This window comes from Eulemur rufifrons, chromosome 5 (assembly GCF_041146395.1).
Source record: "Eulemur rufifrons isolate Redbay chromosome 5, OSU_ERuf_1, whole genome shotgun sequence".
NCBI classification, from domain to species: Eukaryota; Metazoa; Chordata; class Mammalia; order Primates; family Lemuridae; genus Eulemur; species Eulemur rufifrons.
In genome coordinates, this window is record NC_090987.1 from 13,784,393 (window position 1) to 13,811,542 (window position 27,150).

The window sequence follows — 27,150 nt, forward strand, 5'->3', positions numbered from 1 at the left end:
GTAACTAGTGTAATGTTATATACACAGTAGACCTTGAACGCTTAATTACATTAACAGGATTAGAAAACTGGCTCCTGGAGCTTGTAAAATACAGAGCATACCAGTTAATATGCACAAAATGGTGTTTCAAGGGGCAGAAATGCTGGTAACTGCTGGCCCAACTTCGTCGGAATAACTCTCATGCAGTTAAGAGGCTCAACCAAACCAAATAACCCAAAAACTGATTTAAGAGAATAATTAACTTTAAATTACTAATAATGCCACAGACTGATCTGATAAGTTCTAAGATTTCTGAAATACTTTAACTGATCTTAACTGATTATAACTGATAGGAGTATAAGAACTAATTCTCCTTTACTGATGGTGACAGACCGGGTGGGAAATGTATCATCACAAGGGGTTCCCCCTGTATTTTTACTAAGAATTTAGCTGGTTAACATTTTTTGGAGTCGTGTTACATTTTAGATTTAGTCATGGCAGGATGTTTAGGAGGCACAGATAAAAGTACTCAACAACTTAACCTTGTAGTAAGGTCTAAGGCAAAGCTAATGAAATATGAGCACATTTGTCAAAGGACTCCTGAGTGGTATTCCCAGATCAAGAAAGATTTTCCATAATATTCAAATACCAGACTATAATCAATTTTTCAATTTTTTCATGTAAACTTAATGAAATGCCCTTCTGACCAAAGCAGCGGATATTTGAAACGCCAAAAAAGCTTGGTGGCAGCCAGACTGTAGACGCCCAAGTGAATGTTTTCCTTCAAGATAAATAAGGCCGTGGCAGCTGCTGCCTACACTTAACACCCCTGTCCATATGAAACGAGTACAAAGTCGCTGAATGGAGCAGACGGTTTTGTTAGCGACCGGTTTTGGTTTTGTTTTTTAGAGAAAAAAAGCTTTTGCTTAAAAGAAAACCAGCCTACTAACCATGTACTAATTTATGTACGTGTATAAAAATACATATATACGAAAATGCAAACTACTCTTCACTAGCTGGAACTTACTCTCCAAGAAAAGGTCTTTGTTCCAGAATTTATATTTCCAAATTTGTAGAAATTTGTTTTCCACTGCATAGTCCTTGCAGCAAGTTAGAATAGCCCTTGTAAGTAAAGTTCTCATAATTTTTAGTATATTCCATTTGCTTGCTAATTACATTAGAAACTTCAAACCAAGTGAAATTTTGGTTCTGTAAATCCATTTTTTCCTCTACATCTGGTGTACAAAATGATTTTAGTTTCTGGTAATATAATTGAATAGTTATCAAAACTTTAGGAAATGCATTTTTGTCAATCTTCATGTGGTAGGTGGTCCAAGTCAGCATGGAATCCTGCTGCTGAACAAAAAGCCTACAAGTGCCATGATGGTAATTTCTTGGAACAGGGGTTAAAAGCCACTATAATAACAAAACTCTATTGAAATTTGTACCATTGTACAATAAATGGTGTAGGTTCAGACCAAGACAAAGCACTTAGCCATTTCCTAATAAAAGAGTTTGACATAATAAAGGAAAGAACATACGGAAGGAAAGAGAAGAAGAAAATTATATTATTTTGCATCTGGCATCTGATTATACCTTCAAACTGATGAAACCAATGATGGAGCAGTGAAAAAGTTTAATTGAATGATGACAAATATTTCTGAACACAAAGCAATAAAAGACAATACAACTCTAGAGTAATACTCAGCTCCCCACTTTCCAAAGGTACAATTCACAAGTGAGTCCAAACAAAAAGTCCCCTAGATATTTCATTATCATATCGTTAAACCGGTAATCACATGAAATTCACGGGGGGGGGGCGGGAGGGGGGAATCTAATTCAAAATATAAGGAGCTTGTTCTTTAAGAAAGCACTCAATGGCTAGTGATTACTGGAAAAAAAAACTTAACTGATTAAACTTCTCATCCCACTCTAAACCATGGAAGCTGCAGAGTCATCATATGCCTGGTGGCATTTGCAGCTGTCTTTCTGTACTCCATTTCACTGGAAGAGAGCGATCGAGAATACAGGAGCAGTAAAGGCCAGAATCTGTTCTAAGGCGTCTATTTCCACAGCTGGAGACAGGGCACTGGCCATTCTATATCCAGCATCCCCGGCTTAGACACTCAAGTGGGCAGTGTTAAATTGCACACCACGCCATCTGACCACTAACAGTCCCCATCACGGCTTCCCAGCCTTGGTCCACAAGCCAATCTGCTTCAAAAACACATCCCTTACTATTCCACAAGAGACCACTACACTCTTGTTCAGTAACACTTTGTTTGGACAAAAATCCAAAAATTATATAACAAGAACGGACCCCCACTCCCAGCAAAAAGGTCATCAAGAAGAATGAATCAAACTTTACATACAGGTATTTTAATTATTAAGAGACTAAACTCAAGTCCTCTGCAATATCCTCAACCTTTATCAGAACTGATTAGGTTTAAAGGAAAGTCCTGTTCTCAGGCGGTATTTGCAAGTGGTTTTTTAAATGTATTTCCACCATCAACATGTTGGGGCACTGACTTGGCTTTTGGCAGATTAAAGCAATACATTTTTAAAATTCTCTTATTCAGAAGGATATTTAAAAGGGAGGGGGGGAGTGTGTGTTTTGCTTGGATTCCCCAAATAAACAAAGCTCTTTGACTTTGAAGACCTAAAGAAAAGACATTTTCTTAAATGCTAACTAGTTTCGTGGACCTCTACCAAAACGCTGGACCACAAACCACCGCCCCAGAATGCGACCAAACACTGAGCTCCACTGGCCCGAGGCGGGGAAACTCCAGGAACACAAGGAGAAGTTTGTTTTAATCCTGCTGCAGCGTTCTGGGTTGAAATCAGTCCTTTCTCACCAGATAAACACGCGGCGAACTTACCGGGCCGTCGGCCCCCGTGGAAGCGGGGCTGTTGGCGCTCTTGTCCTCGGGTTTCTGGGGAGCTTCTTCGGGCCCCCGAGTCACAAGAATTCTGAAATGCTGCTGCCCTGCGTTTTGATCTTGCCTAATCTTAAACGTGCACCCCTGACCCTGCGGAGTCCTCTCCACGGAATTCGTCCTGCGGATTTCGGGGGCCACCCTGCCAGCCCGAGGTGGCATCTCCGGGGGTCCTCGGTCTTCCGTGGGGCTCCCTCGCTCGGTGCGGGGCTGGGTCGGGTACGAGGTGCTCCTCTCCAGCCGAATGCGGGGATACCTCACCAACCTGTCGCCTTTCGTGCCGGTAAAGCCAAAATTGAAGTCACCGCCCAGCCCCGGAGCGCCCTGTGGGGGCTGCTGCAGCTGGAAGACAAAGCACCGCTTCCCAGAGCTTCCAGAAGCATCTGGGACGTGCTGCAGGGACCAGCGCCGGGGCTCGGGCGCGGCGGGGCCGCCCTGGCCGTCGGGGCCAAGGGGCAGCAGCCTCACCTGGCGCACGTCGGCGCTGGAGGCGCGGTGCTGCACGCGCAGGCCCGGCCCGGCCTCCCTGGCGCTGTCCAGCGGGCCAGGGCCCCGCACGCGGCCGCACGTGCCATTGGCCTGGAGCCCCAGGTCGCGGGCTGCCCTGGGAGGGGAGCTCGCGGGGGTGTCCCTGGGCGAGGGCTCCCGCGAGCCGCTCTTTGGCGAGGCCCTCGCTGTGACTGTGGCCTGGTCCCCGAGGTCGGCCGCTGCGCACGGGGGCCCGTCGTCGGGGCCGTCGGGCGGCCCGCAGCCGTCCGTGGCCCCGTCCGAGGCTTTGCGCTGCAGGGAGATCTGCACCGACGAGCTGCGGGTGGGGCGGGCGTCGAGGCTGGTCAGGAGCTGCGGGATGAACATGGACGAGCTCCGCTTGAGCGCGCCCACGCCTCCCTGCAGGCCACCGCCGTCCTCCGCGCCGTTCTGGGCGAAGGGGTGCGGGCTGCTCCTCCGCGGCAGGGTGTGGAATGCCATGAAAAAGTCGTCTTCTCTCTCCTGGTCTAGGATCTCTGATTCGGGGGCTGTGTTGCTGCGACCAGAGCCAAAATGAAACCGAAGCCGATGGGCCATGGTGACCAGGGGGGCCGGGAGGCAGAGGGCGAGCGGCAACAACAGGCCCGGCACTGCCAGAAGTCAAAAACCAAAGACACAAACTCCAAGAAAAAGTGTCCCATCTGCCAAACCGTTAGCACTGCAGCACCAAGAGCGACAGATAGCAGAAATAACCCAAGTGGCAAGCGGCATTCCAGGCATGATTGGATAAGAGCAAAAAGCTCTCATCCGAACTGTGACAGAGGGTAGGGTGGCCAGAACCACATGACCGCGCTCTCCCCCTCCAATGCCAGCTTGTGGACGTAGTGGAGTTTTCCCCCCTCTCGCTCTCATTTTTTTTTTTTTTTTTAAACAGCAAGAGCCTGAAACAGCACCTTCCCAGCTGCTGCTTTTCCATCAGAAAGGAGTGGCCCCAGCAGGGACCTCTCACAGCTGACGAAGGGAGCAAACACACTGCAAGCCATGCCGCTATAAATCTAAACCACATCACATTCGCAGGACGTTTCTTTCCCAACTAAGCAGCGCGCTGGGCGTCTGTCTCTCTTTAACCAGTACAAGGGATCTGGCATTAAACACACGCACACGGCATTTCCCCACCCCACCAAACAATGACAAGTAAAATACGGCTTGGCTGCCGGTAAACCCTTTCACGGGCACGGGATGCTACGTTTCCAGTTATTTATGATATCACTACCCTACCATGACGGAATGTAAACTAATAAAACGTACTATAAATACAGTCACATACCCCAGAGAACTAGTGTCCGTCCCTTTAATGCTAAATAATTAGACAATGATCTGCAAGTAACAAAATAGCTAAGTGGAGGTGTGGAGGGGCACGACTTACTACACAGCCAGTTGGCAGTTGGGTCTGCCTCCTGTTACCACAGCATTTTTCATTTAAAAGGTGTGCGTGCGCGTATAACTCGCATAGGATTGCCAGACATGGAAGTACCAGAGAAAACGAACCCAGCTGGAGAAAACATTGACGCCCATATGCCAGGTAGGAGGGAACCCCCCCGCCACAAAAAAGGGGGAGAAAATTGAGAAAGGGTGTGCATTTGGTTTTTGTAATAATTTAACTTGAATACCATACAGAAGAAATGCTGCCTAGAGCTGACTGCTTTCCAGTAAGAAGTCGGTAATGTTACCACGGTTGGGATACAAACATGGAATCTTGCTATGCTTGCAAAGGGCCAAAAAGGACCCAAGAAATAAACGTGCACATTCAAAAAACTGTCAACAGATTTGTAGCTGACTTGGAAATATTCTGTGTGTTTTAAACTTACTATTTTCTATGACCCAGAAACATCAGTTATTTAACAAAGAGGTTTATTTAGGAGGGGGTAAAAAAAAAAATAGGAGGGGAAAATACCAAGCTGCAAAGAGTGACAAAAAGTTTATTTTAAAATCTGCAAAGCATGACTTTGTCAACAGCTCTGGAGTCCAGGGTGTGGAGGATTAACCCTATGTTTACATACATCCCAACCTGTTTTCTAAAAGCATGTGTTTTTAGAATGCCAAAAATGACCTCTAAGAGAGAAATGGAAACTAGTTTACTTAATGCTAAAACCTCCAGATACTACTATAGTCACGTACTGCCTTCCCTGGATTGACAGCCAACAAAGGAAACACCACTGCCAGCATTCTTTGCATAGTAACAGCACTGCAGATGGCCCGGGGCAAAGCTAGGTATTAACATTATAAAACACAATTTTTCAGACAGCTTGTATTCACACAGAATTTCTCAAAAGTTTTGCCTTCAAAGCTCTTTTTGGTTTGGAAGTATAGTTTTGGACCCATGGCAAGATCATCTCAACTACAGTCATTTGAAATATGGAAATGGGAAATAATGTTTTAACAGTGAATCTCTCTTAATAGGAGAAAATTAATGAATTAAAACACATAAGAGGCAAACTTATGTGTTTCCCTCAAACTGGACCCTTTCTTCATCTTAAAGAAGAGTTATTATATTCCATCAATCAGAGAAAAAGGAGTGGGTACGGATGCACCGTGTCTCCAGGGACTTAATGCTACTGTCGAATCCTGCTCAATTCATGCAGGCCCTGCTGGATGAGAGACAGACGAGAACTCCACCCTCAGCAGAATTTCTCATTCAATTCAACAAGAAAGTAACTTCATGCATGCAACAAAAGTGATTTTATTCTGTACTACTAATTATCACCCAAGGGTCAAAATGTAGAGTTCAATGCATCGCCACCGAGATCCCGTATTTTTAACAGAAAACATATTAGGGTGGTAGGGCAAAATCTGTTAGTTATCTATTTTGGAGAATAATACCAAGTATATGAGATTAAATGCATTTCCAAATTCTATAATAAGGATGACAGGCCTGGCTGTTCAACACCTCCGGACTGAGACTTAGGAGACCAGCAGGTTGGACCCTGGCGCTTCCACTGACTGACTTGTTTAAATTAAGTAAAATCTCTAGACCTGAGGTCTCTCATCTGTAAGAAGAGAGTTAAATGGGTTGTTTTATAAGCTTCCTCCAGATCAAATATTCTACCAACCTCACGCTATTAAAAAAATGTAAAAGTTCAACTAAATTCTGCAGAAAGAAAGGTTCATAAGGACACTTGTTTTAACCAATCAACATACCTAAGTTTTAGGCAAGGTAAATTTGAGAATTACTGACTGACTGCGCTGAGTTATAATACCAGTTCTGAGGGGAACTTAAGGACTTAATATAACATGACCATGTTCATTCATACTTGGAACACTTGGCTTAGGGGTGCTCCATGTACACATCCTAGTTAAGAAAGCAAAATGCTTCAAGCTGAAGTTGCTTCTAAAATTCCATTTCTAAAATGAAACCTTAGTTACATCCATCATATATTTCACTTTCTATATACATACATCACTCTAAATTAATTAAATATTAGCTTGTATCATTTATATGCCTCAGGCATATCTCTGGTTCTCTCAAGGTACTTTCTAAGGATCTCTCTTGAGAAAATACCACTTTTTGAATATAGCTTAAATTTCCCTGCTAAATGTAGATTAACTTTTTGCTCTAGACCATTAATTAGCTTTTTATTTTCCCAGAAACAATCACTATGGATTTGCTTATGCGTTGCAGCGTTATAGTCTGGCTTATATCCTAAAACCCTGCAAGGTGTGTTTACATGCCCGGTAGCCTCTTTACAGATTTGCCTGCCATCGGTACTCCCAACACTACAGCATAAGCATACGGGCTAATCTGTCGCCAGTGCCTTTCATTTATCTCAACTGCAATAAAAATACACATATATACAAATAAATTTTCTAGCCTAGCAATACAAAAGCATTTGTTAGAATTGTCAAACTAGTAATGGGACAAAAATAGTTGTCTTTTTGAGCATATACACTGTCCTAAGTACAACATAAATACAGAGTTGTAAGGACACCGGTCCGAAAATCCAGTTTATAAAAAAGTGAAGCAAAATTCAAAAACAGGGACACACTTACCAATCTGTTTTCGTCAAATACTTCAAAAAGGAGTCTGTGATTAGATGGGTTTACCTATAAAGGGACATAAATAGTATTTTGTAAATGAACAGTAGTCATTTGAACAATGAAATAAGAGAAAGAATAAAATACTGCTTTACAATGCAACCCACTAAAATTGTGTAATATGTAACAATTCACCTACTCTTCTGGAAATTCTGTGTCTACTAAAGCAAATTTTCTACCACTGATTTCTATGTTACTCTCCCCCTAATTTAGACATATCTAAAGAAGAAAAGGCTCTTAGCTGTTTCTCTAAAATAAAAAAGGCTAATTCTAAATAACTTTAAGGAGTTCCTAGCCTCCTTTACAAAGGACAACCTCATACTTATAGACCAAGGTCACATCCTCACAAAGGTCTATGCCTAAGGAAAACTCTTAGGCCTAATAGTAATAGCAGTAATGTTAAAAATGAAGAAAATAGTAACAGCAGCTATATACAACTGTGTGCCTATTTTTTAGGCACTGTCTCCTTCTTAAATATCAATATATGATCTCATTTAATCCTCACAGCAATCCTGTGATATATAACTATCACCCAATTTTACCAATGAGGAGCCAAGACCCTTGCCCAAGAGCACACAGCTAGTGTGCAGGGCAACCAGGACGCGCACCTGTATGGCACACCTGTCTCCAAAGCTTAGGCTGTGAGTGATTAGAGAGACCCAGAAATAACAGATGTCCCTACTTCCAGCAATGTGGGGCCAATGTCAGAGCTACTGGGCTTTTCATGTCTTTTAGCTTCTTTCTTTCACTTTACCAAAACCTCACCAAAACGGCCCATGTCATCATCCACACTTAGGTATCATTTACTAAGTGCAACCACGTGTGTGACCAGGTACTACGTGTTCTCATTTACATCACGGCAGGTAAATCCCGGAAACAGCCCTAACAAGTAAGGGCTTCTCTCTCCCATATGAGAGATAAGGAGATTGCGAGTGCTCAGGTGGCTTTTCCAGGGTCACAAAGGCTGTAAATGGCAAAGCCAGAGATGTGACCCAGATCTCCTGTTACTAGGCCTTGGCTGCTTTATGACGGGGCGTGGAATGAAGTAATATTTGACAGTATAAGACAGAGAGCTCGACTTGTACTTCTGGCCCCTTGGTCTGCCCATAGCTTAACGACAGCGCAAACAGATGGACAGTGGGTTTGCTGTCTCTTTAGAAGCTCTGTGCTGCTAACCAATCCATTCACAGGCCATGGGCAGGAGCTGGCACATAGTAGGTTCTCAGTCAAGATTTGTAGGATCCATAAAAACAAAAGCCTTAAAAAAACACAAAACCAGAATTTAAATATATCTATAGCCAAGATTAGTTGGAAAAAGTTTTAGATGTACTAACATTTACATAATTATGGCCAAAGTGTTCAACTGAAAGAACTCTATATAATTCAGAGTTTCACAAGTAGAAAGCATATGTAAGAGTTAACCTAAACACCTATCAGCCCCCGTTAGCCTTCCAGTCCTTCACAGAGTAATTTAAAATACATCTGGTGGAGGCTACACGTAGGATCTCACCAAGTATTAAAATATCAGTGCCATATTTCAGCTCTGAACATAATAGATACCAGATTCTGCATATAGTAATCCAAGTCTGAAACACAAAAATACTATTGTGATTGAAAGAAGGAAATCAGGACCAGTAAGTCTAACGGCAGTATTATTATTCGGGATTGTGCACTAATCAGAAGACCTTACTTGGGGATAAGCAGCTTTAACTATCACAGCCACACAATTAAAATATTTCCATTTTGAAGAGAAAACCCTTTCTTTCAAAGAAATAGCTGAGCTATTTAATATTTCCCAAATTTTCGTAACAAAACACAGCAAAAATCACAAAACTCACTAATAAGAAATCTTTGCCAATTCACAGAATTCAGTTATTTCTCCATAAAGCTATTCTAAATATGAAATATAAAAGATTTAGGGAATTTTACCTAATTCAGCCATATTTAGATTCCAGAAGTAATATATTACACATATACACACTAAATATGTGAATTACAAAAATTTTCCTCCCTACCTGTTTCATAATTGGCAATTTTTATTCTTTTTAATCATGTTGCTGCTAGTGTTTTACTCTAAAATAATTCATAACCTATAGTCTCATAGAATTACACTTTTAAATTATATTTTATCCTATTTTTTAAAGAAAAGCTGAGTTGAAAAGATGTAATATGGTATTTGGATAACTTTGTTTTTATTTCTCCAAAACATCCCCAAATGGAACAAGTCCAAATTTTGTGACCACTACTCATAGTCTTTCAAAATTCAGGACACATTAAGAGGTTACCTAGCCATTTTTCATCCCAAAAGGAATTTCTTGTTAAAAATGTACCAGCTTTCTCTCAATATGAATCTAGATATCAATATATCAAATCTAGGTATCAATAACAATTATTACCCCCCAAAATGAAACACTTACTCTAAAGTAGAATTCTTCATTCCATTTAGGGTTCAGTGTCTGGAAGAGAAATTATCTTGTAATATCTTTTACAGTCTTTGAAACATTTACTAATACAATGCAGTCTACATATTTGCTTAAACATTTTTCTTGATTAAAAAAACAGCTAAGAGATTTTCAAAACGGCAATAAAAGCAGCATTTCGTCAATTATTTAAGACTATTCTATAAACCAAACTAGAGGGGGAGGGAGCATATTTATGAAACCGATGATTCACAGATATGAAACCATAAATTGCAGGCTATCACCAGAAAAAACAGCAGGGACATACAAACAGCCAGCCTCACGAAAATATAAACATTTCCTTCAAGAAATTAGCACTGATATGATTATTTTATCAAGAAGGAAATTAACTTTGTTGACTTCCCCTCTACCTGCTACAAATGTGTTTTGGGGAGCAATGGAGGTAGGAAACAGCTGAAAGTGTTCATTATTTATATAAATATTGAAATCTGAACATTTTATAGAGAACAATATTAATGAGCACATTTTATAACCAGAAAACAAAAACCCTGCCAGTGATAAGCCAAAAGGGAATTTTTTTCCTCTAAAATAACCAGGTTAAAAAATACTTGCCTACTTATCCTTCAATCCTCCTCTCCCTCTATCCATCCACCCATCAATCTATTGAAATATACACCTCCTAAAAACAAGGCAAAGATAATTGTGTCATCGGAATGGACAAAAGATGGGCTGCCAAATAGCCTTCAAAACTAAGATGAAGCCCATTCTGTGAAGGAATATGTATGTTTGTGCATTTGCACATGCCTAATACTTTTAAACACGGCTCTTAAAAATTATATGTAAAAATCTGAGACCGGAAAATCACCATCACACCAGCATCTACAGAAATTTTTTAGTAAAAATGCTATTTGCCTTTATCAATCTATTTCCTTTAACATACCAGTTCAGGAAGAAGTTTCTCTTAAAAAAAAAAAAAAAAAAGCAATACAGCACATCATAAAAATATAAAACATAGAACTCGTATTAACACTGGACTGGCATTTTAAAAAATCAGCACTTTCTCCACCCACAACTCCACAGTGAATCTGATCCTAAATAATGGGGTTGCACACTTTGCAACATGAGAGGAGCTGGGGATGGTAATGCACAGGCGAGCAGGAGAGGAGCCCGGAGCCCGGTGGCAGGCCTGGCCACCCCAGGCTGCAGCGGTCCTTGGGGGCAGCTGGGTGGAAATGCACACAGGAAATGACAGGCGAGGGAAGCAAACAACAACATGAGAGCACAAAACAAATAAAGAACCAGCCACAGCACCGTGAGGAGAGGAGGATGAGGGCCCGAGGGCAGTTCTTCCACCCGAGAGCAGCACAGACATACGAACCAGGAGAAGCAGGGCAGCCCCAGCCACGGAGCTGCACGCTCTGCTGCGGGGAGGGAGGGAGAAGGAGGACCTCCCCTTGGAGGGAAATATATTGCAATAGCCCCAATCGCCGGCTTTGGTCCTCAGCTCCGCATCCAGCAAGGAACCAAGTCCCCTAGGGGGCTGCCAGGGGGCCCCCTGCTCGCCTGGTGGCTGAGCCAGCGCCAGCGCCTAACAGGGGGAACAATGGCCTCCGTCCTTCGCAGGCATCCTCCCCACTAATCACAACACTGGCTCCCGTTTGCAAAACAGATTTCTAATGCCCGTCCCAATGGCAGGTGGAGGACACGCTGCAGCTACCGTGCCTTACACAAAATGACCCAGCCGTGGATCTGAGGTGTCTGCATAGCAGCAGGAGAGTTATTAATAGAATTTTTTTAAAGCAATCATGCTGTCCAGGAAATGTTTAACAAAGTGTTAGACTAACCACTCCCCCAAGGGAAAGGAAAAAAAATAGTAATCCATAAATAATACTAAAGCATAGAAGAAAACATGCATCTTCAGTAAAGTTCCCGAATATGGGGTAAATATCTGTATGTATTGTACATACATATATAAATACATGGAGATAGGCAAGTTCAGATATAATTATGGATGCAGATCTTTAATGAAACATGTATATGAAACCTATGAAAATAAAACATGCGTATATATACACATATAGCTTTATTATTAATATACTTTATGTTTTCATGTAGCTAACCAAGTATTTCCCCTCTTCCACTGGTAATAGTTGTTTCAAGTTAAATCATTCCTTTTGTGCCTACCAATACCACAAACCACTCCATTTCATTAAATGTATTTTAAATTATTTTTAGTTTCTTTATGAAAAATAACAAGCCAACTAGAACAACCCTCGTTTTACTATATTCTTTGCACGAAAAAAATTACTACTTGTAATAAGGCTGATTTTTAGAATACTGTTTTTACAGTCATTTAACTAAAAACCAGAATGGATATCTTGAGTTGATACTGAAAAGTTTTGGTCTATGGGGACCTTACAGATTTAATACTGAAAAATGCTTGAAATAAAATATTGCCATTTTATTCTTAAAATATAAACTTCTATAAAACCGATTACAGTCATGTGTTGCTTAACAATGGGGATATGTCCTGGGAAATGTGTCACTAGGCAATTTCGTCACTGTGGGATCACAGAGTGTACTTACACAAACCTAGATGATATAGCCTACAGCACACCTAGGCTATATGGTATGGTTTATTGCTCCTAGGCCACAAACCTATATAGCAATGTTACTGTACTGAATACTATAGGCAATTGCAACATAATGGTAAGTATCTGTGTATCTGAACATGTCTAAACATAGGGTACAATAAAACTACGGTATAAAAGATAGTAAGTGGTACACCTGTACAGCACAGCTCCATTATAATTTTATGGGACCACCATTGTATATGTGATCTATCACAGATTGAAAGGATGTTATGCAGTGCATGACTGTACGTTCTATAATTGGATTGATGATGTCAATGAAATTCAGTAAAGGATGGAGACCTACCTTTTTAATTGTTTTTGTCTGCACCAACGCAAGTTCTCTATTCTCATCCGCTACGTACAACGAAAGTTTCACATACGGATCACTGCAAGAAAATATTTCAGATTTAACAGGATTATACTTTTAATTTAAAACAAAATAGTTGAACGTAAATGAAAATGCATATATCAGTTAAAGTCCCAGCTCATGTTATCCCCACACACTAAGCAGTAACATTTTTAACATGCCTACTAAATCAGTATACTCTGAGAAAAGTTTCTATCAACCAGAGCCAATAGTTTATTTAAAAGCAAATAAAAAAAGAAACCCACATTCTAACTTTAAAGATAATTTTCCCTATAATTCAAAATAATTAATCTGCTGTAGTTTTTTAAACAGATTCTGAAAAGATCAAAAGACATATTAAAAGGCATACAGAATTTGTTCAGACTAGAAAAATTTTGCTAGAAAATTTAGTTTGTATCTTATTCATATTCTTATTTCCAGTGTGTAAGCGATTAGTGGAGGTAAAACAGCCATTACCAGCACCTGCCATCTTACAGATAAAAAAACAAATCCCCCAAAACTAAAGCCTAGAAATTCAAGAAAGATTTGCCTTAAGTTATAAATTTGAGTAAAGTCTAGATTAAATTTCAGGTTTCCTGACTACAAGTCCCAGAATTTCTCACACACATCACATTACCTTTAATAATTATTTCTGTGGGAAACTGAAAACTTCTGGCAAGATGTATATTGAAACTATTACTTAATGTGGACTCTCTATTAAGTGAGTTTAGTCCACTCATACTTTGTAGCATTGCTAACCCTGGGGTAGCTCAGATCTAGTCAAACTATCACTTTGTAAGAATTCGGGATCCAGGAGAATTCCTGTTTCACACTTGTAATCCTGAAAATCATAAAAAGGCGCTCATGTATTCAACCCCCGAATTTCCTCTCATCTGATTATCTACAGCTAATGATTTATTTCCATTAATCCATCATGTTAACTTCATGCAATTTGAGAATTATCCTTTAGCGTCTATACCATGACTATTAACCCTTACTTTGCAATGTCTAAGATATTTCCAAAGATTACATAGAGTACCTTAAAATGCTGAGCCCATGTTGATTTCTATTTGATATCTCAACTAATAAACATGCCATGAAACCCTTTAAGAGAAAAGTATGAAAAAAAAGTTTGGTAGTAATAGACTGTAGTCAATACCAAAAAACCAAATCAAAGGTCTGCAAAAAATAGTGTTAGCATATATACAGTATTTATTGCCCATAAAATGCATCTTAATAGAAGTTACAACACATATCTAAAAAAAAAAAAAAAAAAGCAACAGAATTTGTTCTGTTCTATTATCCCATTAAGGGTGAATATTTTTAACATTCTGGTTTAGAAGATATCAGTCAATCTTGCCTCTTATCCATAAGCCATAAATCTTTATTTGGTTAAAGAACATCTAATCAGATGCACCCACTTCTCCTTATATGGAAATCCTCAGCCTCAGAAAGATGAACCGAGAGCGAGCACCCAGCCTGACCACCTTCCTAAATGGGAGCTTGTGGTCTCGGCGATGAATCGGGTGTCACTTTCCAGGTGAGTGATGCTCGGACTTTAGCGTATCGGAATCACCTGGAGGAGGGGGTGGTTGAAACGCAGATTGCTGGGCCCCATGCCCAACGTGGAATCTGCCCTGAGGTGGAGCCCTAGCAATCTGCATTTCTACCAAGTTCCCACTGATGCTCGCCGAGTGGTGTCTCCGTGGCTCCTGATCCAGGAACCACACCCAGAGAACCACTGTTCTAGATGGTGTCTGAAAAGAGTCTTTTTTTAGCTACATAAACTAAAATTTCTATCTCTAGCCACCAAGCTATTGCTTTAAAAAAAAAAAAAAAAACACCAAACAGCAAAAAATAAATAAATAATTAAAAGATAAATAAATAAATAAATAAACAAACAAACACCTCAAGGCCTGATTTTCAATGTCACCTCAAGAACAGGCTCCCAGCATGCTGTGAAGGCGCCTGCACACACACACGATCCCAGGTTGTAAGAAAGACCATAAACCCTGCTGCCATCTCTTTACGCCCCTCGGCTATCATGATGCTGGCTACTATATAACTGCAATAAAGAGCTAAGCATTCACTTTAATAGAACATCCACATTCTTCCACTGGTCATTCATTTACCCCAGTCTGTATCCCTTGAACAGCTAGCTCACAGTAAGCGACACACGCAGGGGTGGGCGGTGTCTCAGTGTCAGACAGTATATGGCTTCCAGCTGTAATGAGGAAGTCGTATCTGAACATGTAACATCTCGAGTGCTCATCCAGGTAGCTACTAAGCTATACTCAATCCATGAAAACTTGACCAAGAAACTTCCTGGAACAGAATTCAGCCAAAGGCCAAGGTGCCCGAGCTGGTTAAAGGATACTAGGGTGTAAGTTTTATGGGAGGGGGAAACAGTCGCCCCAGATGGCTCCTCCCCACTTTCTGCTGGTACTTAACTAGTCTTAACTCCAGCCTGTTCATGAATAAAATGGGAATGACAATTCCTAACTCAGGGGTCATTGGTAAGGATCAGAGAAAATTATGTACTGATACGAGTACCCAGTATAGTGCCAAACACACAGCGCAAGTGCCCCCATAAACCACAGCCATAATTGTTATTCTCTCCCCTCCTCTCTTAGGAGACACTTGAGGCTCTGTTGCTCCTTTTGACACCCTACTTCTGCCATGAGTACAGATTTGACGCTGATTACCTCACAGCACACACTGGGCGCCAGCCAACCAGAGACTGCTGAGTATTCCATGCTTCCTCATTCAGACCACGTGGAAGCCCCCGGGGATCTCGGTAGAGATGATCACACTGGGAATCTTATTCACAACAAAGGTCCCCAGAGCTCACTCTTGGCACCTACTTACTCTTCCAGTGGCTGTTGTTCAGTACAACTCAGGGTTAGCATTAGTAATGTGACTCGCTAAGAAGCTCACCACCTGGTAGGAACATGTGGATTCGAAGAGAAATTCTAGTTTGCAAACCTTTTGTTTTCTGTGCTTAGTAAAGCTGTTTAGGCATCCCATCCCAATCTTCCTTTCAGCTTTTCCAAGGAGACAATAAAGTGGGATTAGGATTCAAACAAACTTCTATTTACTGAGCACCTTCTACTCTATGCCAGGCTAGAAGACAAGCTCCAGAATTGAAAGACACTGTACCGTTCCTGCCCATTTGAACGGAGCAGAGAGAAATAAAACAATGATTGTGACAAAGTAGCCAGGAATGCGACAGCAGCAGCAGTCCTTGGTTTCTTGCGAGCCAGAGTCACCTGAAATCTGGGTGCCTGGCCCCAACCCAGACCTGCTAGATCAGAATCTCCAGGGTTAGGATCTGGGGATCTGCTATGGGGTGTCCCAGGTGACTGCTGTGCACTGCTCCATCTGGGCACCACTGCCAGAGAGCTGTCTGAAGGCCCACACAGGGCTGCGATGCCTGGGCCAAGAACAAGGTGAGGGTTTTCCAGGCAGAAAGATCACAGGCAAAGGTCCAGGGACAGGCTGGAGCTGGGGGTTGGAACATTGAAAAGTCTGGCACAGCTGCAGTTTAGGGCTCGGGAGCAAAGGCAGCCAGACATTCCTGCTGGGCTCAAATCCTGGCTCTCCTATTTGCAGCTCCACGACTTTGGGAAACTCACGTAGCCTCTCTGGGCCTTCACCATCTACAAAATGGGGATCATAGCAGTATCTCCCTTATAGGGAGACTATCGGGAAGATTAAAATTACAATAGTGCTGGACATATAGTAAGCACTACATAGTAAGTGGGGTTGTTGTTGACGTACAGAAGATTCAAGATCAGATTCATTACAAGGAGATGAAACACCAGGCACAGAGACCAGCCGGAAGGCCTCCACACCAAAGAACGAGAAAGGTCTACACAGAGAGGTGGTGAGGATCAAAAAGAAAGGATTGCACACTCATCCAAAGATGGTCTCGAAAGAACTCGATGGCTAACTGAATGTGGCAGGTAGGTAGATTAAGAGGACAGGGGAGTCCACGTCAACCTCCAGGTCTCAGGCTCTTGACAACTATGTCATTACACAAGGGGCTCTCAAATCTTTTGCTCTATGCTCATGATGATGCATCTATACCTAAGTTTGCAAGCACCCCATCAAATGATGATGGTCTGAGCTGTCTGCCATCAGAGGATCCTAATAACTTGGTGCTATTTCAAGTGGCCTCCAAATCCACATGTCTAGGTAGCGCAGACCCCAAAATGCACCCTGAAGGATCTTAGGAGCCGCATCGTATCTCATTGTTGACTCACAAACTAGATAACTCATCAGTACACGTAAGATTATGTTTGAGGGAAAAAACAGAAGGGACACATCACCTTATCTTAGAGATATGAGACACACCAGAAACTGCACGAAATCAATGCCCGGAAGGCAGAGCCTCGTAACTGGAATGAAATCACAAGGAGTCCAACAGGTGCTAAGATCCTCAGCAAAAAACTCACAAGTATCTGCTCTCTCAGAAGCCACCAAGAAATCCCAGTAAAATCCATTCCGATGCTGCAAAACTTCCAAGAGAAAAGCTTTTTAATTGTTGTCTCTTTCCTTCTTAGCATGGAGCCCCATGCTAAAAATTTTGTTTTGCCTCCCTGGGCCCCTGCTCCAGTTATCTCTAGTAGATCTCAACCGGGCTTAATGAATCCAGACACAGAAATCTTACTCGGGTCTCATTCACCTTCACCACCACTAAGTAAAAGACAGTGCAGACGGGGTCATTTGTTAGGGGGAGTTGAAAATGAGACCTGGGTTTGCCCTGTCATTTAGCCTTCTGGGACACACTGAACAAGGATAGTCGGTCCCAACGCATCATTGACAGGGTGATGCTTAACCATCTCCACCTGACTCACTGAAGTGGTCTAAGTTCTTTTGCACTTACTCTGTTTACTCATTTTTATCAGAATAAATAGTCTTCGCTGCTATCCACATATTTTAAGGGGGGGCAGGGCAGGGAGGAGGAAGGATGGGGCAGGCATTGCCTCCAAAGGGCAAGATGGCAAGGTGGATGACATTCAGACTGCAGCCAGGTTACAATGACACTGCCTTGTCTACCAGCTATAAAGGTGTCCTTCCAAGATACTTGGATATCAGAAGAACAATGAGAAAGGTCTTCATTTTTCAACCATGCCTCCTGAGGGCGCATCCCTACCATAACACGAGGGAAGCAACAATTCTTCCCTGTAAAAGGTGCTCAGTATGGTACTGGGGTAGCCTGTGAGAGGATCACGACTTTGTTCCCTCTTAGCAAAGAGCAGAGGGCTAATTACACAGCACCACAGACCTAATTTATTTTGTCTACCTTGACACACTAAGACTTAGCCAACCCAGAGAAAGTTTCATTGCAAAACCCGTTTTGTTAAATGACAACTTGTTTTGTTGAAGAGTTCCTCATTCTTTTCCACTTTGACTATTATTGTCAGCGTTACGTCAACTACTTGTATCGTCAATGAAGAAACAACACAAAAACATTTACAGGCGATACGGAAAAAATTACCTAGAAAGTGTGAGAGAAGAAATAAAACACATGAATCCGTGCAATAATATTGAAACTGAAGTTTTTAGCCAACAAACTGTCAAAGACTGAAAAGAGTTAACACTTTCTAGAGAGAGGCAGACATTTCAATTTTAATATTCCACTACTGGAAAGACAAAGTACTACACGTTTTCTGAAAAGCCAATGCGGCAGAAGTATCCAGAGCATTCCAAGAGTGGATGCCCTGTGGTTCATCAAATTTATTTCTAAGGATTAATCCCAAAGAAATAATCAGAGATGCAGGTAAACATTTATCTACAAAAGATACTCACTACAGCATCATATATAATAGGAAAAAATTAGAAGCAACCTTCCAGCCCAACAGAAAAGTGATTAAAAATCAGATTTGCAATGAGTATTTTAAAATGAGAGAAAATAATCATGCTATAACCTTAAGGAATAAGCAGGTCTAAAAATATGACTAACTCAAAAAATATTTATGAAATAAACTGAGAAAAACATAGCTAAAAAGTTAATAGTTATTCCATATAATAAACTTATGAATTATGTATATTTTTTCGTTTATGGTTTTTATTTTTTTCTAAATTTTCTACTGTGGGCAAGTACTACTTTTACGAGTACAAAAAAGTTATGAAAATACCAACCATAGTTGCACATACACTTCAACTACAATCTACTCTTCAATGAGGCACTGAACCCTGTAATTTCATGGCCAGCATACACCTCAGTATCAAACTCAAAAAGGCTTCAAATGTTTTTTCTACCCAGAAAATTGCCTTAAGTAGATGACTATTGAAGATTTTTGAAAGAATATGTACGTATGTTCCAGCCCTCAAGATTTGCTTAAAGGCATGAAGTATACTTTGAAATACATCCCTTGTCACCAATAATGACAATGAGCCACTTTATCTTAAATATGTATGATTTTTGAAACACAAGAGAGCAAGCGTCAGATTACAGTCAAATGCATTCTTATGTTGGTCCTAAGCAGGGAAAAAAAAGTCACTGAAACTTTATGACTTATGGATATTCTGTGAAGCTGCTGAAAAATGCACATTTGGATACTTCAGATTTTGTTGTTTGGAGCAACTAGCGGTTTACTTGCATTCTAAGACCTCCTTAGTCAAGTCGAAATCTCTAGCCAAGACTGACTTCCTCCTTATACCCTGCCCTTGCCATTTATAACCAGTCCCTTGGGGGTCCCAACCTTCAGTCACAGATCCCCCCGGGAACCAGGGGACAACTTCATGAGCACACGTGGTGGTTCATAAAAAATATTTAAGCTAAAAGAGTTTCTTTTTTAAAAAAAGTTGTTCAAGACCAATATTCTCTTATCTTCTGGTAGTATAAATATTCAGCGCAAGTCACTAAAAGGAAGTTTTACTTACAATTTACTGAAATACCCACAAAAAGTTTTACTTACAAATTATTGAAATACCCACATAGCCGCCAAAAAAAAAAAAATAATAATAATCTATGACTTGCCTTTATCACCAGCATCTTCTATTATGTATTTTCCTCATATATGTGCAACCACCAGAGGTCAAGAAAACATCTTTCTTTTATGACATAAATACTTTACTAGAGCCAAGAGATATAGTAACTCATAAGGCCATAAGGAAAAGGGGAAAAAACTGTTCCCTTTTGGCAACTGGTTCGAAATGGATTTAATTCCTCAAATAGTTATGGAGTGCCCACCAGGCACAAAGGACCAGGGTGGCACCCAAGTGGGAGGCAGGGTGCTCACAAAGAGGCCGTCCACCCTCCTGCAGAGAGACCAAAGTTAGACAAGAGCGTTCATAACTCGGATTTTGCCTTTATGAAAGGCAGTATATATTAAGAACTCAAGAAAGTTTCTAAATGATTCTTTTTCTAAAATGATCAGAAATGCAGGAAAAGCCTTATGAACAATGGTAATAACTTCTAGTATCATTTATTAAGCACCTACTGGATATACAGCATCGTGCTTGGTGCCTCACAGAGATGCCATCTCTAATCCCTACAACAACCCTGGGAAGGATTATTTCCGTATCCCCATTTCACGGATAAGGAAAAGGAAATGAATGGCTGAGACCAGAAAGCAAAGAGAAAAATTCCAAGATAGGATCTGTTCCTACACGAGCCTGGTGGAACACCGAGCTACCAGACCAGCTCGCCCGCTTCCCGCGTGATTAGAGAAAGAAAAGTGAATCCAACTAGAACTTCATGAAACAGAAGTTCAAAAACACATTCTTAACTGTTTAGTTATTTTATTCTCTTTACAAACTGGCTGCTTCCATCCTCAATTTATAATGTAAGTTGCCTACAAAACACCTACAGAGACGCAGAACTGCACTGAAATCAAGCATGGGAACAGTCTTCCGAACTAATTATTCTCTCCCAACCCTGAAAGTCAATTCCACAGCTAATCTCACCCATGTCCTTGCGATCACAAAAAGAAAATGAGGCTGGTCAAGCACAGGGACTTTGAACTTGATGCCAAAGTCGAGTCAACACTGAGCTGTGTTTAACTAGAACAGAGAGCAAGTTCTAAAGTACAGAACTCCTCGGGGAATTCAGCCTTTATTAACTGAACAGGGAGAAAAAGACACTTTTAATTAATTCTGGAAGAGTCATCAGTTCCCAGAACGTGGCTTGCAGTTCACTCCCACTATCACTCCCGGGATACTAGCACTAAAGATGCGCACACGGAGGCACACGGCATCCCTTCAGCACCCCAGGGAGGGGCCCTGCTGAGCACCTGTGCGCCTGGTGCTCAGGACCAAGGTCTAGCTGCGGGGGACACCACTCAAGCTGGTGAACAACACACAACCTGTTGCCAGCGCCATGCCGCCGAGAGTGGCTTCACAGGGTCCGTTTACCCAGCACACGGGAACAGAGTTTACCGGTCCACGGTTATGTACACTGGTAAGCATGTCCCATGTGTAAGTGTCAACCTCACCACCCAAGTGTTTACTACAAGCCAAGCACCGTCCTAAGTACTTTCTGTATAAAACTTCAACATACTTGGGAACATTCTAGAATTCTCAGGGGTGGGTGGGAGAGACAATGGTGCCAGAGGTACTCAGGAACTTACTCTACACCCAGTTCAGTTCTCACTGCAGGACCTGCCCTTCTTCTCACAGACAAGATTCTCCAAGGGGAGGGATTCCTCCCTCACATGGGGCTACCAGGAGATGTGGCATCTTCCAAAGGTGACGCCCATTCAGGGAGCTGCTTACACACATTCCCAGGGGCACCAGGCAAGCCAGGAGGCAAAGGTCTTGGACTTGGCTTTGGCCTGAACACACACAAAAATGGAGCAACCTGTCTTGAACCATTCCCTGTCTTGTGGGACAGGGAACTGAGTTCCCAAAAAAAGATACATTGAAGTCTCAACCCCTAGTACTTCAGAATGTGACCTGATTTGGAGAGAGGGTCTTCACGGAGGTGATCAAGTTAAATCGAGGTCACGAGGTTGGGCCCTGCTTCAGTATGACTGGTGATCTTACGCAAAGGGGAAATTTGGACACAGAACCAACAGGTGCGGAGGGAAGTGGCCATGAAGACCCAGGGAGAAGACAGCCGCATGGCTGGAGCGACGCGGCAGCAGGCCCAGGGCACCAAGCATTGCGCCAACACCAGGAGCTTGAAGAGGCGAGAAAGGACTTTTCCCAGGGCCCTGCCAACACCTTGATGTCAGATTTCTGTCCTGGAGAACCATGAGCCAATAAATGTCTGTTGTTAGCCTCCCAGTTCATGGTGCTTGGTTATGGCAACCCTAGCAAACTAACACCCCATTGAGGCCAGCCTTTATCAGAAACCCCTGAGGCCACATGTGCTCCAGAATTGCGACTTTTTCCTCATTTTAGAAGGATGACTCGGTGATTATTACAATCATTACACAGCACCCCCAGCAGGGCCCACAGTCAAACGTTAGCATCTGTGTGACAAGAGGCACAAAGGGCTGCATTAAGTGTTACGCGTATAGCCCAGAATCACTCGAGGGTCTGTTCACGTGCGGTTTTGCTCTCAAACGAGTTTCCTACAAACCTACAAAGATGTTTTCAGTTTCCAGGGCTTTCTGCACTTTGGAATGACAGGTAAGGGATCGTGCACTTGCACTAAGTTGCAAAACAACACTTAAAACTTGTGTACTCGTAACGCCACCCCGCCAACCACATTCGGCCTGCTATCAAAAACACGAGACTGCCTGTGAAATCCTGGGATTCCTCAGGGAGACAAAAGTACCCCCTCAACTCTTCAGTAAAGTATTTTGCAAAATAAATCTTTTGAAGTTTTATCTTCAAGTCTATCAAACATGCAAACAAACCACCAGACACTTGAACTTTCTGTTATTCTGAGTACTACACCATATCCCTAACACAAGACTTCTTAAAATGGAATTTTAAAATCAAGAGGAAAACAACTGTGCTTCACAGTATTATCACAGAAAGAACAAACCATGATCAGTAAAGAGGGCTACACTGTGAGAGAACGCCCCAAACCCCAATGCTGGAGAGGACACAGGTGCCAGGGGACGCATATTTTCCCCAGTTACACAGATAAATATGTGGCAGGCACTCACATGCGGAACCCCTGGGCCTATATATTCTCAAGAAGAAAGGAAGTTCATAAAAGAAATGAAGCTTTAGCAATCCTGGCTGGCCAGCCCACCGGTGTGAACATCGGAGTCCGTTACTGCAACTCGAAAGCTGGGCACACACTGGAGATTCTTCCTTATGTCTGACTCATCCAAAAACGATGTGCATTTGGATCTTGGTGGTCTTGGCAAGGTTAATCTGAAAGAAATCTGAGGGCCTTCTGGTTTTTACAAATCCTCCCTTAAGTTACTGTCTTAGGTGAGAATGGATATCGAAGGACCTTCAATGAAAACCTAGGGCAGGCTCTGTTCTCCTGAGTAGGGTGCTGCTCCTATGCACCCCACTCCTAAGGGTGTCTGCTTGAACATCAAGAGTATATTCCAGGCCGGGCGCGGTGGCTCACGCCTGTAATTCTAGCACTCTGGGAGGCCGAGGTGGGTGGATCATTTGAGCTCAGGAGTTCGAGACCAGCCTGAGCAAGAGCGAGACCCCACCTCTACTAAAAATAGAAAGAAATTATATGGACAGCTAAAAATATATATAGAAAAAAAAAAAATTAGCCGGGCATGGTGGCGCATGCCTGTAGTCCCAGCTACTCGGGAGGCTGAGACAGGAGGATCCCTTGAGCCCAGGAGTTTGAGGTTGCTGTGAGCTAGGCTGACGCCATGGCACTCACTCTAGCCTGAGCAACAGAGTGAGACTCTGTCTCAAAAAAAAAAAAAAAAAAAAGAGTATATTCCACCAGATGACTCTGTTTTATGGATATATGTTTCTCCCTCTGCCTGTGACCCTGAGTAAAAATGTGTTAAATAATCATGGGGTAAAGGTAAACAAGACAGATGAAGAGAATTTGCAAAGAACAAAATGCACCTTTCCCCTAATAACTGTGGAGGTCAGACTTCTGTGTAACAACAGAACACGAGTCCTTCTTTCACTTTTGCCCTGTGCTTTAGAATTTCTGTTAGGCAGTGAGTGGAGAATCCAATTTAAACCACTTGTCAGTAACAGCCACATCTGTTTGGTTCTCCAAACAGACCAATCTGATATCTTCCCATCAGCAGCCCACCCAGCCCTGGTGCCTCCGCACTCACCAGGGATTCTCTACGCTTTCTCCTCTTACCCCTATGGAAAGCTCTGATTCTTCCGGGCTCCAGGCAGCCTGCACCTCCTCCTCCTCCCTCATCTTCCCAGGACAAACCACCCTATAGTAATGAGACTCTGTATTCTCTTAATTCCTACAGTCTGTTTAGACCACTCCTTTTGCCACTGAATCTTGTGCCTTTCTGCATTGTTTGTTCCTTTTCAAGTATGTAAATCTTAATTCTCTTGAAACTGCTCCAAGTCACTTCCGGCCACAGTCTATGTCTTAAGTGTGTCTGTATTTCCAGGGAACCTTGCACCAAATGGGCTCTCAATAAATATGTCTTGGTTCCTTGACTTCTTCCCAATTATAATGGGTTCACTTCTTCCCAGGGTTATGTATTTGGAAACATTGTCTTTCCCAAGTTGCCAAAATGTAGAGTTTTCCGCATGTTTATCTCATACCTGACAATAAATAACTAGATACAGAATTTGTTTTCCGTATAAATCTCATTTTCCTGAACTTGCTTCATTTTCTTCACTTTTCCACAATGTGGGAACCACAGGGTCATTTCCCAGAGTCCTAAGTTCTAAGCTCAAATATTCTCAAACAAAAACAAAGTGGCAAAGGGAAGAAGAAAAAAAAAAAGGAGGCCAGGCGCGGTGGCTCACGTCTATAATCCCAGCACTCTGGGAGGCCGAGGCTGGAGGATTGCTCGAGGTCAGGAGTTTGAGATCGGCCTGACCAAGAGGGAGACCCCGTCTGTACTAAAAAATAGAAAGAAATGATCTGGACAGCTAAAAATATATATAGAAAAAAATTTGCCAGGCATGGTGGCACATGCCTGTAGTCCCAGCTACTCGAGAGGCTGAGACAGGAGGATTGCTTGAGCCCAGGAGTTTGAGGTTGCTGTGAGCTAAGCTGACGCCACGGCACTCTAGCCCGGGCAACAGAGTGAGACACCGTCTTAAAAAAAAAAAAAAAAAAAGGAAAGAAAAAGAAAAAAGAAAAGTTTCACAGTGCACCTCACTCATTTCAGCAGTATCACCTGATACCAAAATCCAAAATCATGAGTCATTTTTAACTGAAAGCATGAACATTTTAACTTGTGGAGTTGATATACTCATCATGTGAGAAAAATTCAAATATTCAAATCCAAAGGACGAAGGAAATATTAATGTTTGAGGGCTCAGGGAGAAAATAAGAACAGTCAACTCCAGAAACCCTGATTAGACTGTTGATAATCGCTTATAAACCAGAAAGAGAGTTCACATTATAAAATGGGTCCCTGGCTCATTAGGTACCATTATAAATTTTTATTCCAGTTGCTTAAGTTCTCAGGGTCATTTTTCATGTCTGTTGCTGATTTTTTTCCCCCAATCCTGAAAAGGCTTCTTTTAAATAAAGATGTATAAGCCTCAATCTGGATTGAATCTTCACATACTACACAAACTCGTAAACATTAGGTCTCAACATAGGCAAATGATTGAGAAAACATTTGTTGGAATTAACCTCCAATTTCTGTGCCACTGACATGGCATGAGAGACTATTAAAGAGTAATAGCAATTATATCGAACATATGCCACTTGTGGGTGCAGCAGGCATCCCCACAAACAGGAAGAGCTCTCTCCCCACGGGGTCAGTAGGGAGCAAAAAGCGCGCTAGATTACTACAGGCCACGTGAACATGCACAGGGACTTTCTCATCTTGCAGAAACGACACACTGTAGCTATACTGAAGCAGCAATGTGGGACCCCAACAATTAACGTTCTGGCAGAGAACCTTCCCCTAAGGGAGCCCCAAACCCTAACCAGACACATGCCATCTAAATGAAAGACATGGTTATCTATGTGGAGATGACAATGTATTCTAGCCAAATACCACTTATTAATTGCTAATTAGATTTACACTTTACATATGTTCTGTAGTCTATAATTTTGAGCAAGTTTTAAAAGGTAAATAATTCCTATAAAGACCACAAAAGGAGACAAAAAAGCTGCCCTGTTCTATGTGATTGGAAAAGATATTCTGCAGCAGCAGCAGCAGCAGCAGCAGCAGCGGGAGTCTCCTGGCACTGACTGTGCAGAGTGACACCAGGGATGTGGTTAGAACGCAGCATGTGATTTGTAGGTGTGAGGTGGGCCCCAAGAATGTGCTTTTTTAACAAGCTCCCAGGTGATGCCAACACAGCTGGTGGGAGCAGCAAGGCTCTAAGGAGATTGAGTACTGCACATTCAGCAAAGCGTTACAGGTGTGGAAGAGCACGTGGACTCTGCCACAAAGAATGCAGACCTGAAAAATACCAAGTTATATGTGGATGCTCCAGAGAGCTCCATCCTCGGCCTCTCTTCACTCTGCAGCTGTCCCTGCTGGGCTCACACCCGCCCCCATGCACACCTCCTCCTCGACTATCAACCACTAACAGCCAAGTCTGGTCTCGGGCTTGAGCACCAGCCAAGCAAATGAGACCCCTTTCTGGCCACCTCAACCTCATTGATTAAGCACCTTGAGGACAAAATTCACTGCAAGCCCCAATCTCTTTTTTTCCACATCTTGTTAATACAGTCAAGTATTAACCCAAATTGCCTAAGCCACCCACTCTGTACTGATTCTCTGTAACCTACAACATAAGGTCCGAACTACCGAGGCGTCCACGCCCAGCTCTGGCCCCTGCCTGCCACTCCAATACCATCTTCCCTGTGCCTTATATACAGTTAGCCAAGTCAGCGACTTTGCTTTTAGTTCTCAGAAGACACTGTGCTTTCTCTTCTGCTAGGAATGTCCTGCCCCCACCTGGTCTCCAACTAACCCTTACAACAAGCTCCATTGTCCCCAAGAAGACCTCCTAGCCCCCAAGCTCCACTCCTGTTGGCAGGAGCCTCTCCGTAGGGCAAGCGTGGCAAGTGTTTCCTTACATGTCCATTTCTACTATTGATCTAGAAGCTCCTTGTGGACAGGGCCATGTCTCGGTCACTTATGTACATCACATCCCAGTCACACAGTAGTTCTGCAACAAAGAACTGTTTCACAGGGCAGCGTGATGGCCCCAGGGCAGGTTGGGCACATGGGGGGCAGGGTCTGGGGTAAACCCTGAGCTCTGTGCTAAGT

At 42.4% G+C, this 27,150-nt stretch overlaps 1 protein-coding gene across 4 annotated transcripts in view; it reads right to left on the bottom strand.

Moving 5' to 3' along the window:
- NEDD4L (NEDD4 like E3 ubiquitin protein ligase) overlaps positions 1 to 27,150 on the bottom strand; it is a 220,275-nt gene that overhangs the window by 132,342 nt on the left and 60,783 nt on the right. For all 4 annotated transcript variants that reach the window (XM_069468360.1, XM_069468359.1, XM_069468357.1 and 1 more), the window contains exons 2-4: positions 12,833 to 12,914; positions 9,893 to 9,931; positions 7,431 to 7,484 (exon numbers count right to left, since the gene is read on the bottom strand). The gene's annotated coding sequence lies outside the window, so the exon portion shown is untranslated. The remainder of the gene's footprint in view (positions 1 to 7,430; positions 7,485 to 9,892; positions 9,932 to 12,832; positions 12,915 to 27,150) is intronic.